Source organism: Magnolia sinica, chromosome 10 (assembly GCF_029962835.1).
Source record: "Magnolia sinica isolate HGM2019 chromosome 10, MsV1, whole genome shotgun sequence".
Lineage (NCBI taxonomy): Eukaryota > Viridiplantae > Streptophyta > Magnoliopsida > Magnoliales > Magnoliaceae > Magnolia > Magnolia sinica.
The window spans coordinates 13,100,898-13,119,763 of record NC_080582.1 but is presented as its reverse complement, the minus strand read 5'-3'; the positions used below and the strand labels follow the sequence as shown (position 1 = coordinate 13,119,763).

Below are 18,866 nucleotides of genomic sequence, written 5' to 3'. Positions count from 1 at the left end.
TTGAACACACAAGATTTTTCTTTTTTCTTTCTCTTTTTTCTTTCTTTTTTTTTTTTTTTTTTTTTGAAAGATGATAATATTATCCAAAAGGAAAACAACAACGAAAGGAGCAACAAGGAGAAGGGGAATAAAATCAAAGAACAAAATAGGAATAGAAAACCAAAAGAACTGACAAAAAAAAAAAAAAAAGAAAAAAAAAAGAAAGAGAGAGAGAAAAAGAAAAAGAAAAAAGAACACGGGCTAAAAGGCCAACTAAAGGCACCACAAATCACAAATGAAGCTGAAGCCCATCCTCCAAGCATGTTCATGTTTTTGTTTTACCATATCTAGGAAAGGGCATAAATCCCATATGCATTGGTGAATATGATAGTCATATATAAAAAATTGGAATGATACAACAAGGATAAATTCTGGGCATGTTGAAGTTGAAAATTTTCTAAAGGCTAGACATAAAACTGAGAAACAACTCCATCGAATCAAAATATTTAAGAAACTCCCAAAGCCTGTATGAAATTTTCAGTTGTTCAACTGAAACAAGAATCAGGATAGAACAGAAAACAGCTCAATTAAGTTATCGATATTTAAATAGCCCTTAAAAGCCATTTGAAATGTTCCTATCTTCAATTCATCACAGTCGGCTTAGTCGATGCTGTGTGTCGCTCATCTGTCGGCGCTAACTAAGATCGGGCGACGGTTAACGATCAGGTATAAATACCCTCCCAAAAGCCCTAACCCTCATGTTCTACCCTCTCCCGACTCTCTCCCTCTCACCGCCCCCGACGCTATCTCTCTAACTCTCTCAACGTTGCGACTCTCTCTCTCTCTCTCTCTCTCTCTCTCTCTCTCTCTCTCCCTTTAGATGCAGCGATAGCCATCGCCATCTCTACCTCTACTATCCCTTTCTCAATCGACCCTCTCTCTCTATTTCCCCTTTTCCCTCTCAATCGACCATCTCTCTTTGTTTCCCCTTTCTCAATCCACCTCTATTCCTCTAGGGTCTCTCTCTCTCTATCTCTCTCTCTCTCTCTCTCTGTCTTTTATAGACCAGATCTGCAGGATCCGCAGGTGTTGGATTTACACCTCATGTTATAACAGTCAAAGCTGGAGAGGTATGCGTTTTTTTTTTCTTTCAAAACTGCATGGTATTCTTGTATCCTTTTATGATTACTATCAAAATGTGATTGTGCGCATGAAAATGTGAGTTCTGTTCTGTAATTTTTCATTGGAATGTGTTATCTGGTTTGACAGCCTCCAACAACTGCTTTTAGGATTTGATGTGTTGCTATAGTAAACTGTTATTTTGTTTTGTTTCTATGCTCTATGCCTGATTATCGTACTTTGTGTTGATGTGGTGTATTTTAATTAGATTATTGTTTGTACCAAAATTGTTTAAACCTCCCGTTGTTCTTTTTGTTTAATTTATCCATGTTCTGTTTTAGATATTATGATCGTAAATGTGTTAAAATTGAAGAGATGTTGAGGCAAATATTCTAGCTTCAAAGGGTTCTTGGTAGTACTATTTTGCTGGAATTCAATTTTTGATTTTAGTCGATTTACAATTCTTTCTGAATTTGGAATTTGGGCTGAAGTTGGGAAAAAGCAACCCACTCAATGTAGGTTCTGTTTTCCATACTGACCCAGACATCAACTGTGAGCATGTTTCGGAAGCCCCAAAAACCATGATTTGGTCATATAATCTGACACATCATCAATTATGATTATGAAAAGGCCTGCAATTTCAATGGCACTAGTTTCTTTGTGGGATTCTTATGATTTGACTTTTATCATTTATTTTTGTAGACTCGGTTCCAACATAATGAGCAAGTTTACATATCGTTCTTAGAAATTCCAAGTATGCCCGGAAAGGAGCGCATCTCCATTAGTGATGTCTACGAAAAGGTATATGCATGGGATAATATACTTCCGTTTTCGAATTTTGTGTTATCAAATTCAATGCTTTGAAGAATATGTAAATGGCCTCAATTCTATATTTCATATAAAAAAAATTATATGCATAGTTGTTTGCTTAGAAACTGCCCCTCCATGGCCCTACTTTTCTTGCTCGTTCTTTGGACCGCGCATGTTTTTGTTGGGTTGGAGGTAAAGGAGACTGTCTTGGCATTGTGTGGTATCAATGGAAGTGGACTGAATAAGAAAAAAATGATCATTCTCTCTGTAAAACCTCAAGTTGTAAAGGAGGTGGTTTTGGAGTTGAAGCCACTGCTTTCAAGGAAGAAACTTCTCGTGTCCATTGCCGCAGGAACAAAATTAAAAGATTTGCAGGAATGGGGTGGCCATGGTCGAATAATCAGGGTAATGCCAAATACTCCAACTATTGGTGAGGCAGCAATAGTTATGAGCTCGGGAGAAATGGCAACAAAAGAAGTTCAAAAACTTGTAGAGTGTATTTTTGGAGCAATTGGCAAGATATGGAGAGTGGACGAAAAATTTAGGTGGGATATGACCTTTTTTATAAGAGCTGTCCATGCCAGTTTTTTAGAATTGGGTGCAGCAAGTGGGTCCCATTAATCTTAAAATTAGCTGGCTTTGTATCAAGATCTGGCTGCTATGGTGAATCTCTACGTTGGCTACTGGGTCTTCCCTTTGTCAAGCTGCAGGTGTTGTGGCTGTTTGAGGCTGATGCAGTTTTTTTTTTTTTGGCTTCCAATGTGGGTGATGCATTAGGGTTAAGAGAGTTACAATTTTTTTTATATATATATACACACACACACACACACACAGAGAGAGAGAGAGAGAGAGAGAGAGAGAGAGAGAGAGAGAGAGAGAGAGAGAGAGAGAGAGAGAGAGAGACGCACACACATATATATACTGGAAGATTTCCTCACTTTCATGAAAGGACTCATCTCCTTTCCATTATATATTCCAGGCACTCCATATGCAAGAGCTGTTCAGGTACTTCCAATCATATTTCAGTAGAAATATTTCAGACCCTTTTCATGCATAGATACCATTTTCTTAGGTAAGTGTCATTTACACCCATCTTTTTGATGCACACACCATTTTCTTCTAGTTTTGGTACTATTACAGTACCTATAGTGCACTACTCTACTATCAATAAATAGAAAGATGGGGTGTTTGCAAGAAAGGCACAGGGTTGTAAACATCTCTCTTCCATTTTCCTTTATCATTTGACAAGACTAAGGTTGTAGTTTACCACCATTTTTGAAGGGTGGTGAATTATCCACACTAGGCATATATGTAAGGAAATCCATGGGCATATTATGGTTGATTGAGAGTCCAAAATGATGTTGCCCAAATGATCCTAACCATCAGATCAGTCTGATATTGAGGTTGTTGTTTATCCCAAAAAGTGCCACTTAATTTGAAAGATCCTGATTCTGATACATGCATCACATGTGCAGGGTGCATGGATCACCACCATTTTGAGACTGTTAGTGAACTACCACCATTAGTGTCATTTCAAATTAGATATTTGCTCCTTTTACTTTCTAACCAGAACTTTTGACTGACTGTGTGTGTGTATGCAGGCTAGAGCAAGAATATCTTCTACAGTGAAAGCTATAGTTGAAGAGAGAAGATCAAAGGGAGAGATCTCTGCTGATAATAAGAAAAGTGATTTCCTTGAAATACTCCTATCAGCAAATAGCCTGTCTGAGGATGAAAGGGTGAGCTTTGTACTGGATTCTTTGTTGGGTGGGTATGAAACCACCTCCCTTCTCATGGCATTGGCAGTTCTCTTCTTGGGTCAATCACCAGCTGCTCTGCAACAATTGAGGGTAGAGACCATCTTTCTCTCTCCTCCCCTTTTAGCCATTTCAAGCTCCATATAAAAAAGCTGAAATTCAATGGCCTTCTTTGAAATTTTTTATAAAAAGAAAAGAGAGAAAATGAAAGAAACCCTTTTTTTTTTGCAACAGTCAAGAGCATGGAAGCATAAGAAATGTAAAAGGAATAGGAGAGTACTAATGACTTAGAAAATGAAGTTTACTCAACATGTAAGTGTTACCTTTCTAATCTTTTAAATTAAGGGCTATAGATTATATATAATATATGACTTTCTATTGGTTTCTTAAATGGTAGTGATTGGATAGATGGTACACATGGCCCCAATGTGGATGTATCATATCCTGATGATGATTTTAACTTATTAATGATCATAATCATCGAATTGGCTGAGGTCAGATGGTCAAGATCATCCAATCAGGGGGATTTTTGGCTTATGCTCCATCTACAACAGAGGCCTGAGGGGCTCCAATGTGAGTGGACCATGGTGTGGAGATTGAACTTAATGGACAATCGTGACCATCCAACTAGGAGATCATGGCCATCAAATTCACAGAAGAAAATTAATTCATCAATGGGTCCAAGTTCAATGGCTGATATCAGATGTTTAAGATTGTCACAGTGGAGGCCTATAGGTTGTTTGGACTGTGGAGACATCACCATCTACTTTTGGGGCCGGATCCATTAGAAGCTTTGTAGGTTATGCTTAATCTACAATGCAATATGTGGGGCCCACCAAAATCAAATCCATCCATCACATGCCCCAACAGCATCTCCTCGAGCCCAAAAACTAGGCTGTCCAAACCTAAGGCCGTTCCAGAGGAAATTGTTGGGTGTGGGTTCCCACCACTAAAATCTTCCAAATTGGATGTGGGGCCCAGCGTGTTTTCTATATGCCATCCAATGCATCCATTCAGACTTGCACCCCACTATAAACGGACACCCCAAAAATTAGGCCGTTCCAAAACTCAAGTTGTCCACATCATATCCAAGTGAGTTTCTTTTGAGTGCCAAGGAGAACATGAAGAGGTCCAAAGGTAGTTAATTAGATTGGATGTCATGCACAAATCAAAATGGGCCCACACCTAGAATTGTAGGTCAAACTCAAGCTAAAAAGCTTTGTAGTGGATCAGCCTACTTTTAATGAATGGTGCAAAACACACATGCTAGATTAACACTTTTGTTTATTGCTTTTTCTATCTGTCCTCCTTGTTCTTTTTATTATTATTTTTCTCACTTTCTAGCCTGTTTCCCATGATGTTTATGATTTTTAATTTTTTTTTAATTGAAGGTCATTAATGAAGCTCTCAGATGTGGGAACATAGTCAAGTTTGTGCACCGAAAGGCCCTCAAGGATGTCAGATTTAAAGGTACACCATCCACTTATGGTGGACCTTTTTTGTATATATGTTTATAGAATCATGCATGCAAGAGCACATTTATTATAATGTTCCCACAATTTGTATTAAGAAACTAAATTTCTGTGGTCCAGATTATTCAATTCCATGTGGATGGAAGGTCCTCCTAGTTTTCAGTGCTTACATCTAGACACATCTCTTCATGGAAGTGTCCTTGACTTCCATCCTTGGAGACAATGGTCAATTGTAGCAAGTACCTTATCAGCGACAGAGAAGAATGGTTGCCTTAATCATTTCCTTCAGTTAGACAGGCGTATGTCAAGGGACATTAACATATCATTTGGACTCTACTTTAATGGGCTTAATGCCAATAAGCCGGTCATCTATGCTAGCCGTGTTGTTTTTAATATAAACATTTAGATGACAGGGGACTGGCATGTGTTCCATTAGCATGAGAGCGGCTAATGCATTATGGAGTTTAGGATGTGAGGAATTTTAAGAAGCTTTGATGATCAAGGCTGAAGTGGCTGATTCAATACCGACACATTTACTCTTGGTGTGGATGCGGTAGGGAGATGCCGCGGTATTTGGAGTGGTGGTGGATCCTATTAGAATTTGATTTTCTCATTGTCAACCTTATATCTTCTAGTTGTGCATAGAGATAAGAACTGTTTGTTGTAATTGCTGCTATAGATAACAATTTTTTGTTGCAACTGTTCCTAGAGATAGGGATTAATCTCCCTATAAGTTGTACACATGATATAGAGAAATACTAACACTATTTTCTTTCTTTTTCAGATGGTATCATATCACACTTTGTTGTGTTCTTCATATATTTTCCTTTCTCATGGAACCATCCGTCAATTTTCTATAAGCATTTTTAGAAAATCAGGTCATCCTCTATTAGTTGAGGCATATCTAGAGTTGGAATCAGCAACGAAGTAGCTTTTCAGATACTAAGAATAGAAAGCTTATGCTGTCAAGGAAGTCTTGGATGCAGTCACAACAAATCATATCTTCTAATGTGGTGGCCCGATTCTTTGTGGCACTGGTAAGGGCATCTCTTGAGTCATTCTCTGAAACCATCCATGTGTATCTTTGCACTGTTTTAACTTGAATTTAGAATCTAATGTTGGGTATCATTTTTGAGGAAAGCATGGAAGGAAGGAAGTGAATGTGGAGCTAAAGAAAGAAGCAGAGTTCTTCGGCGACATTGTAATAGTGCCTTTCATGGATAGCTATGATCTGGTTGTTTTGAAGACGGTTGCCATCTGTGAGTATGGGGTGAGTGAAATTCAACTATCAAAGTTGGAAATACTTCTAATTATGAAATATTGTTATCGTTAAGGAAAAAAATTAGAAATTTGTATGCCTTGATAATGGAAAAGTTTATAAGGATTGATGGACTTGATGTATTTGTTTATTGACACAGGTCTATGCATTCTCTGCAAATTATATCATGAAATGTGACGATGACACATTTGTCAGAATAGAAATACTTCTAATTATGAAATCTTGTTATCATTAAGAAAGAAAAAGTTAGAAAATTGTATGCCTTGATAATGAAAAAGTTTATAAGGATTGCTGGACTTAATGTATTTGTTTATTGACACAGGTCCGTACAGTCTCTACAAATTATATCATGAAATGTGATGATGACACATTGGTCAGAATAGATTCGGTGATTAAGGAAGCCAAGAAAGTCCCCATTGGTAGAAGCCTACATGTTGGAAACATGAATTACTACCACAAGCCCTTGCGTTATGGTTAATGGGCTGTGACATATGAGGTATAAATTAACTTTCCCCATCTTTCCCTTAAATTATTATATTGCTCTTTTAAAAATAAAATAAAATAAAATTTGTTGCTTGAGTAATTATGTGGTACTAAATCGCACTTGATGATAAAATGCTCTGAATTGCATTCCTTGAATGGGGGACGGCCATGGTTACATATTGAACTGTTTGGAAGAAACAAAGGAAAATCTGGAACTTTACTTGCCTTTTCCATCTTAGAAGAGTTTTTGGGGTCGGGTACTTATCTTAGTTTACTTATGCAAGTAAAAGAGGTATTATGGGACACCAACATGCTTCGAAAACAGTGTTTCCTCACTAACTTACTACAGGTTTATAGGAAGCAAAAGATTGAAAAGTAGATGATTTAATGCAATAAATAGAGCAGACTGGGAACTAAATTTCATATCTTGTTGGCAAAAATGGAACTGAATTGAAAACTTTAGTATTAGAGACTCTATTCATGCTCAGGCCTTTCATTTCTTAGAGAAGTCAGGACACTGGTCCAAACACCATGGCCTGTTGCATAGTCAGGATAGCCACATTAGTCTAATTTACCAGGACTAGAATCTCAATTCCCTGCTGACTTTTCAGCTTTAGTAGAATGTCTATTGTCAAATGCAGCAAACACTGCAAGCATTGGGGCGGTATTGCTTTTCTGGTGATTTATATACTTTCATTGTAATATTTATGGTTTTTGGTGGAAACCTCGTCATTCGTTCTCATCGTCTTATTCATTACCAACTTCTCTTTCCTTCACTCTGAATAGCTCACAACACTATGCTTATTGTTTGTGTTTCAGGAATGGCTAGAAGAAGATTATCCACCATATGCCAATGGCCCAGGCTACATCGTATCATCAGACATTGCACAATTTGTTGTAACAGAGTTTGAGAAACACGCCTTGAGGGTAAGATGTACAAACTTCTGCTGCTGTTGTTTTAACCCTTATTACCAACTTGAAAAAAAGAAAAAGAAAAGGAAAAAAAAGGCCTTCACGCCAACAATTCAACTCTGAAACAACTCTTCAAGATGGAAGATGTGAGCATGGGCATGTGGGTGGAGCAGTTCAACAGCACGACACCCGTCGAGTATCTACACGACCTGAAATTATTGGCATGCAAGGGCCTCTCAAATCCATACAAAGGCTTCTACCGGCGCTTGTGTAGAAATCTTACGGCGCTTTTTCACAAGAAAAAGTGTCCACAAACCATTTTTACCGGCACTCTAAGTGATTTTTACCGGCACTTTTTCGCGTCGGAAAAACTTACAATTATCGGCGCTCAGAAAGGCGCCGATAGAAGTTACCTAGCGATAGAACAGAAAATAGCTCAATTAAGTTATCGATATTCAAATAGCCCTTAAAAGCCATTTGAAATGTTCCTATCTTCAAATCATCATAGACAAGATGGAAGTTTCTGGAATAGAGAAATGGACAAGCAGAATCACAAATATTCAAATAAATATTTCCATATGGCATCTTCAGTTCTTCAGTTCAATTTAGACAGAAGGGATAAGTTTTGTATTGTCTCTACAGAAAGTGTAGTCACGGAATGAAGAAACAAGCTGATTGAACGACAATTATTTCAACAAACTCTACAAATCCATACAAAACCATAATATATCTATGTAATACATGGCATACATGTGGGCCAATCCAAACTGCCTAAATCATGGGCCTTCGCGCATGAAGCATAGGTAAAATCATTTCAAAATGAAAGATCCTTTGAAAGATCATTTCAAAATGAAAGATCCTATGATGAAAGGGCCCAACAAGCAAAGAATCAAAGACAGACAAATGGAAAGTACAATAGGCAAAAACCTAGCCAAACATCAAAACAAAAATCATACAGAAAACTAGCCTAGATAAGAAACCTAAAACAAAATGTCATGCTCCCGTTACTATTATGGAATATCTTGGAGAAGACACATCCATAGTGCTTTTTGCACCACACATTGGTGATTAAGCTCTTATCATTTTGAAGCTGATACCCCGTATGTGGGGACTGTCGTTTCAGTGAAAGGGTTGCAGCGGCTGGTGGGGGAGAGTGAGAGGAAGATCGAGGGAGAGGGAGATCGAGAGAGAGAGGGGCGAGATCGGAAGAGGGAGAGGGAGATCGAGGGAGAGAGAGAGTGAGAGGGAGATCGAGAGAGAGGGTTGAAATCAGGAGAGGGAGATCAAGAGAGAGAGATTGAGAGAGAGGGAGAGGGATGCAAATGAGGGTTTTGGGGGAAGCGGATTGGCTGGTGTACCACACATCAGCTAAACAGCGCCTGGATGCTGCCAATTTCGAGATATAAGTTTTCACCCATGTGTAGGGCCCACCAAGATATCAATGAGATATCTACTCCCTCCATCATTTCCACCTGCCTTCATTCAGCCATGAAGTTGTTTTGATGCAGCTATAAAGCGATGAGTGGGGCACACCATGAGAAGTAGTGGAGATGCAAACCCATCCATTTGTGACCATCCAAACACCGATATCTCATGGGCTATCCCAAACCCATGGGATCAACCGACAAACACTGACACTACTATCATTACCTTAAAAACCATTCTATCCCACCAAAGCCCATGGGACCGGTCCAGCCAAACACGCCCTAATGGTCCTGAAAGGGGCTCCATGGGCCCACGGTGATATATGTGTCTGATCCATGTTGTTCATCTATTTTGACATATCATTTTGGGGCATGAGCTGGTGTACCACACACCAGCTATATAGCTGCTGTAGGTACGTGTCGTGCGAGAGTTGTACGAACGGTTCAAAGGAGATCAAAGTTACATGGGCCCCACAGTGATGTATTTATTATATCTACACCGTTCATCTATTTTTAGAGATTGTTTTAGAGCATTATACAAAAAATAAATTATATCCAAATATCATCTGGACCACACCACAAATAGATGAATTGATGCACCATGCTTCCTCACTCTGCGGTCCTGCTGATTGAGATCTTGAACACCATTTCGAAAATTGGATCTAGGGCTGAATCTTCTTCCTATTCAAACATTATCTAAATTATCAGTTCCTTCCAATATCTCAAATAAATATATTAAAAAACATTTATTATACACTTAAAATGTCTCTATCATTGTAAAATGATAAATTCTATAAATGTGAATCATAAATTAAAATGAGTATGTGGCTAACGTCTATTTATAACATGCCATGCATGAAATAGTTGTGATACATGTAACATGCATGTGAGATGAAATTTTCATCATACCTGGAGGCATGCACAAGTGGGAACATGTAACTAGTGTGTGATACTGAGCTTTTCATCTGGTTGGAATCAATGCTCGGATTTTTTTCCCTCAAAAATTGAAATTTCACTCTAGTGGGTCATGTTGTATAAAGTTGGTTAATGGTTTAAAACAAATTATTTTTCTAGCTATCTGGTTATTTTGTGTGATTTGGCAGTGTTGATACCCATATTTAAACATGGCAGCCATGAAGAGAAAAAACAAATGTCACATAGGCGTTGCATATAAGGTGGACCTCCTTCACACAATTATTTAGCAACAGCCCTATCTAGTAGTTTACCTGCAGCACACGTGCCATCTAGGCCATTACGTGTATTACTCTAATGGTGCATGAAATGGCCTCCATTGTGAATATGATCTACTAAAAGATGCAGATGAGAATAAGGCGGGCCACATGTTTGTCTTGAATCTATACCGTTGGCAAGTATATGAAACAATCCATCCTTTTCATATTTTGGTGGCATACATATTTTTCATGAATTCTGAAAGTGTGGAGCTGAGAAGAGAGTTGTGATGGGTTTCAAACTCTCTTCACCACAACAAATATATAACACGCGCTAGGTCCCCATCCAACACATAAGTCATAAACGTAAGTCTCATCTAATTTCTGAATTCAGGTGTAAGGAGAGGAATATCTGATTTTCTATTTTTCTCAGCTATGGTGTCTCAGTTACATCAGCCGATCTGTGTCCTATGCACATCAAGATTTCTGGAATTTCCACATTAAGCTAAATTAATAGGCATCTCACTCATTGATTTGCAGATGTTAGTCAAAGTGTAAACACAATGTGATGCCATCTCACTAATGGATGCAGTCCGAAAGTAGTCCACAATATAGGTACGGTTAAAGCAATTCTTTTCTAGCCGTATGTTATTTTGTATGATTTAGCTAGTTTAAAGGCTTGTTATTTTTGAGAAGATGATTTAAACAGTACACAACCCATCTAATGGAAACAAACTTAGATCTGACATGGGTTCTATGTATGGGACTCAAGCCTGTTTAGCATATCACACAAACATTGGCATTAGTATTGGTCTTGAAAAGGCCTTGTGGGCCCACCATGATGTATGTCTTTTATCCATGCCGTCCATCCATTTTTTTCCAGCTCATTTTAGGGCATGAGCCTAAAAATGAGGCAGATCCAAATCTCAAATGGACCACACCATAGAAAAAAAAGTGGTGATTGAACTCCCACCATTAAAAGCTTCTTGGGGCTACAAAAGTTTTGGATAAAGTTGATATTTGTGTTTTCCTTTCATCCAGGTCCATGTGACCTAATTAATAGGTTCGATGGAAAATAAACATTACAGTGGGCCTTAGGAAGTTTTTAATGGTGGGCATTCAATCACCACTATTTCCTGTGGTGTGGTCCACCAAAGATTTAATCTACCTTATTTTTTAGATCATGCCCTCAAATGAGCTCGAAAAACGTATGGACAGCGTGGATAAAACACATACGTTATGTTGGGGCCCACAGAGCTTCTTCAGGATGGACTTGGTCTCGGAGGGGTTACTACCTAATCTGATCAGCCCCATGTTTTGTGTGCGTATCATTAACATCCCTTTACAGGTTTTGTGTAATTCTTATTTACTTAGCAATGCATGTTTGGTAACTCTGCGCAAACCTATACTTGTGGCACACGTGTCACCTAGATAATTTATTAAAACATTTTAACGGTGCATGAGGTGGCCCCCACTGCCAATATGAGCATATTAAAAACTAAGGATGATTTAAGCATTAGGTGGGCCACATGTTTATGTTGAATGTGGAACACTGACAAGTTTAATTATTAAACCATCCAACCTTTTTCATTTTGGGTTGGCGAACCTGATGAACAGATGGTTCGCACGTGTGCAAAAAGCACATGCAAGTGCACTACCTCTACCTCCTTGTATCAGATCAATGTTCTTCTTAGATACAAGCCACATGGGTGTTAGATATGGACCCTTGATCTAATAGACCGTGTTATAGATCCACAACAATCGGACAATAAAAAGAAGGCTGATCCAGTAATAGAGAAAACAGTCCTCTAATGGCTCATCTACAATCATTCGAACCGTCTAATTAAAAAATAGAAAGTTCTATAAGAGATCTCAATGGTTGAGGGCAGGTGGGCCAGGCCTTACAGACCCAAACTGAGCACAGCCCACTCTAGGGACATGCATTTTATATGTATGGCTGAAATCTCGCCATAACAGCTCATTTTCCTATACTGATCATCATGTCCAAGTGGCCCACTCTAAAATAGGACCGTTGATGGGATGGGCTCCCGAGAATGATCCATGGATCTTAACTTGGGTCAATTCCAACTATGTTTGTACCTAAATAGTAATGGCTATTAAATTTAATTCTTGGTTGGACCGTTTAGTTCTTCAGGACCAAAATCAGGCCCAAAACTGAGCCACAGGCCTAAATTTTAACCCTATCCTAGGCCGTTGGATTGGCTGGAGGGCCGATTAGGATGGCCCAGCCCATTTACAACCTTACCATTCATTGAAGTACCAAACTCAGCAGGGACCTGCTTTTCATCTTGGACTCGATATCTGCCATGTGTCTAATCACAGGGTTTGAAATTGCACTCTCATGGGCTAATCCTAAAGGCCAATTAGCTAGTCCGGCCCATCTCCAACATTTTCAGGAAGATGGAACTCAAGGAATCCTACCATTCATAGACAAGACCGTGGTCCAACACAATTTTCAAAAGAGCTGGTTGTAAACACTTACATCTCATTTTTATTTTAACTTACAAAAGACCAATTTTTCAGGTTGTCAACCTTGATTGTACATGGCATGTATGTGCAGAAGGTGGACCTAATGGAAAGTATGTGTTTTATCCACGCCGTCCATACATCCGCTTATGCAAGCTCATTTAAGAAAGCTCAAAAATAAGCATATCTAAAAGGTCAAGTGCGCCACACCACATGACAGTGGATATAATGATGTCCACTGTTGCAACTTTTCAGGGTCCAGACCTGAATGAGGGGAAAACACAAACATCAGGTTATCGAAAACTTCTGTGGCTCACAAATTTATTTATTTATTTATTTATAAATTTTAAATTTTTTTTTTTTTTTTTTAACAGTTGGCATTCAATCCGGTGTGCCCTACTAGTAATGCACAAATGCACATGAACAAAGATACTCAACACATGTTTGGGAAGGTATTTATTTGCAAGATCAAGTGGGCCACACACCATAGGGAAGAGTGGAAATGGGAAATGTACGCAGCAAAAAAAGGAATCTGAATCCTGCTAGGATCAACACAATAATTTCAGTTTTTATTCGCAATTGCATGAAACACACATACACACATCGTCTGAGATAGTTCCACGAAACCATTCAACACGGTAGAGTTTGTAGGTATACATGTGCATAACTAATGTTGTCCATTAGTTATGGCCTCTCAGGTAATGTGTCCCTGGTCTAAGAATCAGGTCAATCAGCTCAGCAACTAGTACGAGAAAAAAATGGACATCTCAAGACAATGTAGACGGTGTACATGTTCACGCTCAACATTTATGTGGCCCACTTTGATGAGTTGACCTATTCTATTCATGACAGGCATGCGATGGCATATATTTCCCTACGTGTTTTAGATTGGCAAGACTGGGAGCGAGAAGAGTTAAATAATGTTCAACAAGACCACACATATGGTGTGAGATTGATGCCTTGTAGCAACTCATCTACATGCATGCAATTTGGACTGTCCAATTGTGGCCATCAATATGAATGAGTATACTTAGTGTCCCACTTGATGATGTCCCTGATATTTTACACATTTAAATGGCACTTAAAAAGGAGGTACTTAATGTCTAAGATGAACTCATGCCAAAGGAGGTACTTAATGTTTAAGATGAACTCATAGTTATGGGTAATGAACTCACATTGACAAGTACACAAATGGTAACAATGTCATATTCAAGACTGCAAAGATCAATGTAATGTGATTTAGAGTGCTTGCAAATCTGGACCAATTTCTCTCTAATGCTGCACTGTTGATTGCTAAATAGTATTCAATTAGGCTAATAATGAGGAATGAGTCTTGAGGATTTCGTATGCTTATAACGATAATTGAACATAATTGCCAATGCCAATGAGAGAAGTGTAAAGAAAATTTACTCAACTCCTGTCCCTTAGTTACTTTTGCTAGACTTTAACCGAAAAAAGTACGACCACTACTGTAGAGACACATTGCTCATTCATCATACCATCATCCACTCATAAGCTATCATATACACAAGTTTCAGAGTGAGATGTAAAGTTCCGTAAACCAATTAAACTTTTTCAAAAAGATGTTTAACAGAAATAATGTCAATCCAATGATTGCAGTTATGGTGCTAATGATATTAACCATTATTACAAGTGGAGTCCAAATTCTTAATATGGATACAACGACAATTGTCAAGTAGAAAATGGAAGTGACTAGAGTGAAAAATGAATGACTCTATGAGGGAGTGAGCATATGGTGTTGGAAGAAAAATTGTCAATGCCGCGGAGAAAATAAAAATGAAAGATTTGAGTACATCATTTACCATTTGCTCAGTTTGTGCCGTTTCATTACAGTTGCTTAATCTGAATGCAAAATGCACTTGAGATTATTGTCGAGAATGCTCACCATTTTCTTCCTCTAGCAATTTAATCTCTGTATCTTTTGGTAAGTTTTGGTTGCTATTGAGAATGCCTTACAATGTTACTACTATTTATATAGATCTACTACTGATGTGTAAGAGAGAGAGCTAAACTTGGCTATATCTCTTGAAAAGGCCCAGTTGTTGTTTATAATGACCGCATAATTAATTTTACTTATCTGGCCTTAATTTAATTTTTTTGATGTGTGGTATGAAAAGATTTCGGTTGAGAAATGCCATACAATTTTCTTCTTTTGTCATACAGATTTACTGATGGTGTGCAGTAGAGATAGACAGACTTGGCCATATTTCTTGAAAAGGCTTTTGCTGTTGAGAATGTTTCTAATATTTCTTAGTATAAATTTAATTCGACCTCCAGATGTATAGAAGAAAGAGAGTTAGATTCAGTTATAACTAATGAAAATGCTCACAACATCTTTCTATTTTAACATTAATTTAATATTGTGATTTGAAATGAACAGATAAACAAAATCAGTAATATCTCTTGAAAATGTTAAGCTTTTATTGATCTTTAAAAGATAAACAAAATCAAGTAAAAATGATGCAATCCTCGGATCCGGTCATGTTAGCACCATTACCTCAACTTCAGTGGAGAAACCCTAGTGTGGATGATGGCCATCGATGCGTCGTTTTTACTCGAATTCTTACAGATCTTCACTGCGAAAGGTGTTAGGGTCTTAGAAAGAATATCATCGAGAATGTCACAATTGGTCGATAACGAGGGGAGGAGATCAGCTCATAATGCAATCCTCCGAGATATAATGATGCTCGAAAACCAAATCCAAGCGTTATCTAAATTAGTTCCTTCCAATATCCCAAGCAAATATACTAAAAAACATTAATTATACACTTAAAAGGTTTCTTTCACTGTAAAATGCTAAATTTAAAAACATGAATCATAAATTAAAGGGAATATTTGGCTGTTGATGCAGAAATCCAGATTTTAATTACCTACGACAGTGATTAACTTCTATTTATGACATGCTATACATGAAATAGTTGTGATACATGTAACATGCATATGAGGTGAAAATTTCATTATCCCTGGAGGCATGCACAACTGTGAACAGGTAACAAGTGTGTAAGATTTGAGTTTTTCATCTTTTTGGAAACAATGCTCGAATCCTTTTTCCTCAAAAATTGAAGTTTCACTTTGGTGGGCCACATGTAAAGTTGGTTAACGTCTTAAAACAAATTATTTTCTAGCTCTCTAGTTATTTTGTGTGATTTGCCAGGGTTGAGACTCATATTTAAACATTACAGCCATAAAAATAAAAAATAAAAATAAATCAAATGTCAGGTGTTGCATATCAGGTGGGCCTCATTCACAGAATTATTTAGCAACAGCCCTCTCTAGTAGTACCTGCAGCACACTAGCCCACTAGGGCATTACGCGTAATATTTGAATGGTGCATGAAATGGCCTCCACTGTGAAGATGATCATACTAAAAGATACAGATGAGAATAAGGCGGGCCACATGTTTATGTCGAATATGTCCGGTTGGCAAGTTTATCAAACACATCTTTTCTCATGGACGCGGGCTAGCTAGATCATTTCGTTCATGTCATTCGTCCTTTTTCTGGATTATTTTAGAGCTTTATGTCAAAAATTAGGTAGATCTAAATCTCAAATGGATCACACCATTCGAAAACACTAGTAATTAAATGCCCACCGTTTGAAATCTTCCTATTACCCATTATAATGTTTATTTGACACCAACCTATTGATTAAGTTATACAGACCTAGGGAAAACAAATGTCAGCTTGATCCAAAACTTCACTGGCCCAAGAAGTTTTTAATGGTGAGTGTTTAATCAACATTGTTTTCTGTGATGTGGTCCACTTGAGATTAAATCTACTTCATTTTATAGATAAATACTTGAAATGTTCTTAAAAAATGGATGAAACACATACATCATGATAGAGGCCACGGAGCATCGACCAACAGTGATGTAGAGCGGGTCGCAGACACTTTCATGTCCAAGATGAATCAGAGAAGGTCCGATTAGAGGCAGAAGTCATCGAGACCATCAGAACCTTCAAACAGGCGATGACTGTCAAAACCTTCAAACAAGCATATCTTGCAAACTAGAATGAGTTACTCGACGTACCATATATGATTTTGGGGTAGGACGAGCTACTTTAGCCAACCAACCCAGCTATTCTGGGTTTCCCACACCGAATTTGCAAGATTCCATCATATGGACAGCCGAATTCCATGTTTAATTCCGTTTTTACTATTTATAGCAAATTTTATTTTGATTATAACTCTTCATCCGTTGGGCTTTAGGAGTTGTGTCCAACATGAAAAGTGCCTAGAATAATTACGAGAATAACGTGGTTAAGCCACATAGTACACTTACTATAAAAGTAAATTTACTATTTATAGTAAGTTACGAATTTTAGGGAGTTTTTTTAGTTATAGTTTGCTTCTAATTTCTCTCTCGTTGTTTGGTATCCTTACTTAAAAGGTTGTCAACTCGTTTATTTCATTCATTAATCAATTTATGAATTTTCATGAATACTATTTTTATATTCTTACTTTTTCCTTGTGGATTTGAAAAGTCTTTGTGAGGAGTCTAGAGAAGCTCCATGGATTCGGAGTAGTTATCCTTGAGGAAGACGGTGATCGACCTCATCACGTTCATCCCTGCGTCAAATAGCCAATCGCTAGTGGCAGGGTCACTAGCTAATGCACGTCCCTTTATCATATGGCTTTGGCACACCTGATGAGTGAAGCTAAATGGTTGTTTTTTTTGATTTGTCCATCTGAGAGGCAGGGTCCACTTATGCACCCGTCAAATGTCCCATATAGTTGACAGGTTCGCTTGTGTCATTCCTGTAATGTTGCCTGGATAAAGGGAGAGCGGATTGGGTGAGACCCCTGCCTAACCCAAGTCCGTGCGGCCCTTAACGTGAAGTTACTGTGAGCCCACTTGATGTGTATATATATATATCACGTCGCCCATCCATTTTTATAAATAATTTTAGAATATTATCCCAAAAATGAAGTAGATCTAATTATCAGGTGGATCCTACCATTAAAAACTTCTTAGGATGCACCTTAATGTTTCCATAGTGTTTATTTACCATCCAATCTGTTGATAGAGTCACATAAGCCTGAATGAAGGTAAAAAACAAATATTTAAAAAAAAAAAAACACCAAGACCTCGTGTTGAAACTCCTCAGAGTCTACCACTGATGTAAGGACTAAAACCCAGACAAATATCAGCTTGATATAAAAACTTTTGTGGCCCATTAATGGTGAAACACCACTTTTTCTTATGGTATATTCTACTTGATAATTAGATCAGCTTCATTTTTTTGCATAATACCCTAAAATGATCTTAAAAAACGGATCGACCACATGGATACATAATACATACATCAAGGTCAGCCAACAGTAACCCCACAGTAACCCACACTGTCTTGGGTGAGGGCAGGGTAGAGACCTAATCCACTCTTGTGTAAAGGTGGTGTGACTAGCTAGCAAGCCTCCTAGAAATATGTGGATGGGGAGCCTCTTAGGGGTGTACACGGGTCAGTTCGGTCCAGTTCTGGGGTGAAACTAGAACCTAATAGTTCCAAGAAAATTGGAACCAGAACCGGACCGTTTGCACCCTAGAACTGAACTGTAAAAACCAATTCGGTTCCGAATCGGTTCTACAGTCCTGGGCGTTTTATAATCCAACCCAATTGCATGTTTTTTTAAAAAAAATAATCCAGCCCATGTCCATTCATGTTGTGATCCATTTGATGAATGGTCTAGATATTGTGTAAGGTGTGCATTGGTATAGATGAGAGAGAGAGAGAGAGAGAGAGAGAGAGAGAGACACCATGGCTGCCGGCTGGGTGAGGTGGAGCATCTTGCGGTCAGTAGTGCATAACTGGTGGCAATCTTGTGAGAGAGAGATGAGAATTGAATGGAAGCAGCAGGGGCAGCATGAAGAGAATCAAGATATTAGGATTTTTAAAAAAATAATTATTCATTGCTTGGGATGGTCAGGTTCAAGTTCGGTTCCACACTTCGGTTCT

The 18,866-nt window shown here is 38.1% G+C and overlaps 2 protein-coding genes and 1 long non-coding RNA gene across 3 annotated transcripts in view; 1 reads left to right on the top strand and 2 right to left on the bottom strand.

Moving 5' to 3' along the window:
• LOC131258013 (F-box/FBD/LRR-repeat protein At1g13570-like) overlaps positions 1 to 18,866 on the bottom strand; it is a 47,557-nt gene that overhangs the window by 19,939 nt on the left and 8,752 nt on the right. The window lies entirely within an intron of this gene.
• LOC131258014 (F-box/FBD/LRR-repeat protein At1g13570-like) overlaps positions 1 to 18,866 on the bottom strand; it is a 55,627-nt gene that overhangs the window by 32,622 nt on the left and 4,139 nt on the right. The gene's annotated exons all lie outside the window — the stretch shown is intronic.
• On the top strand, positions 4,203 to 5,301 carry LOC131258015 (uncharacterized). Its single transcript, XR_009177769.1, has 2 exons — positions 4,203 to 5,135; positions 5,258 to 5,301. It is a non-coding gene; the product is annotated as an uncharacterized LOC131258015 (long non-coding RNA).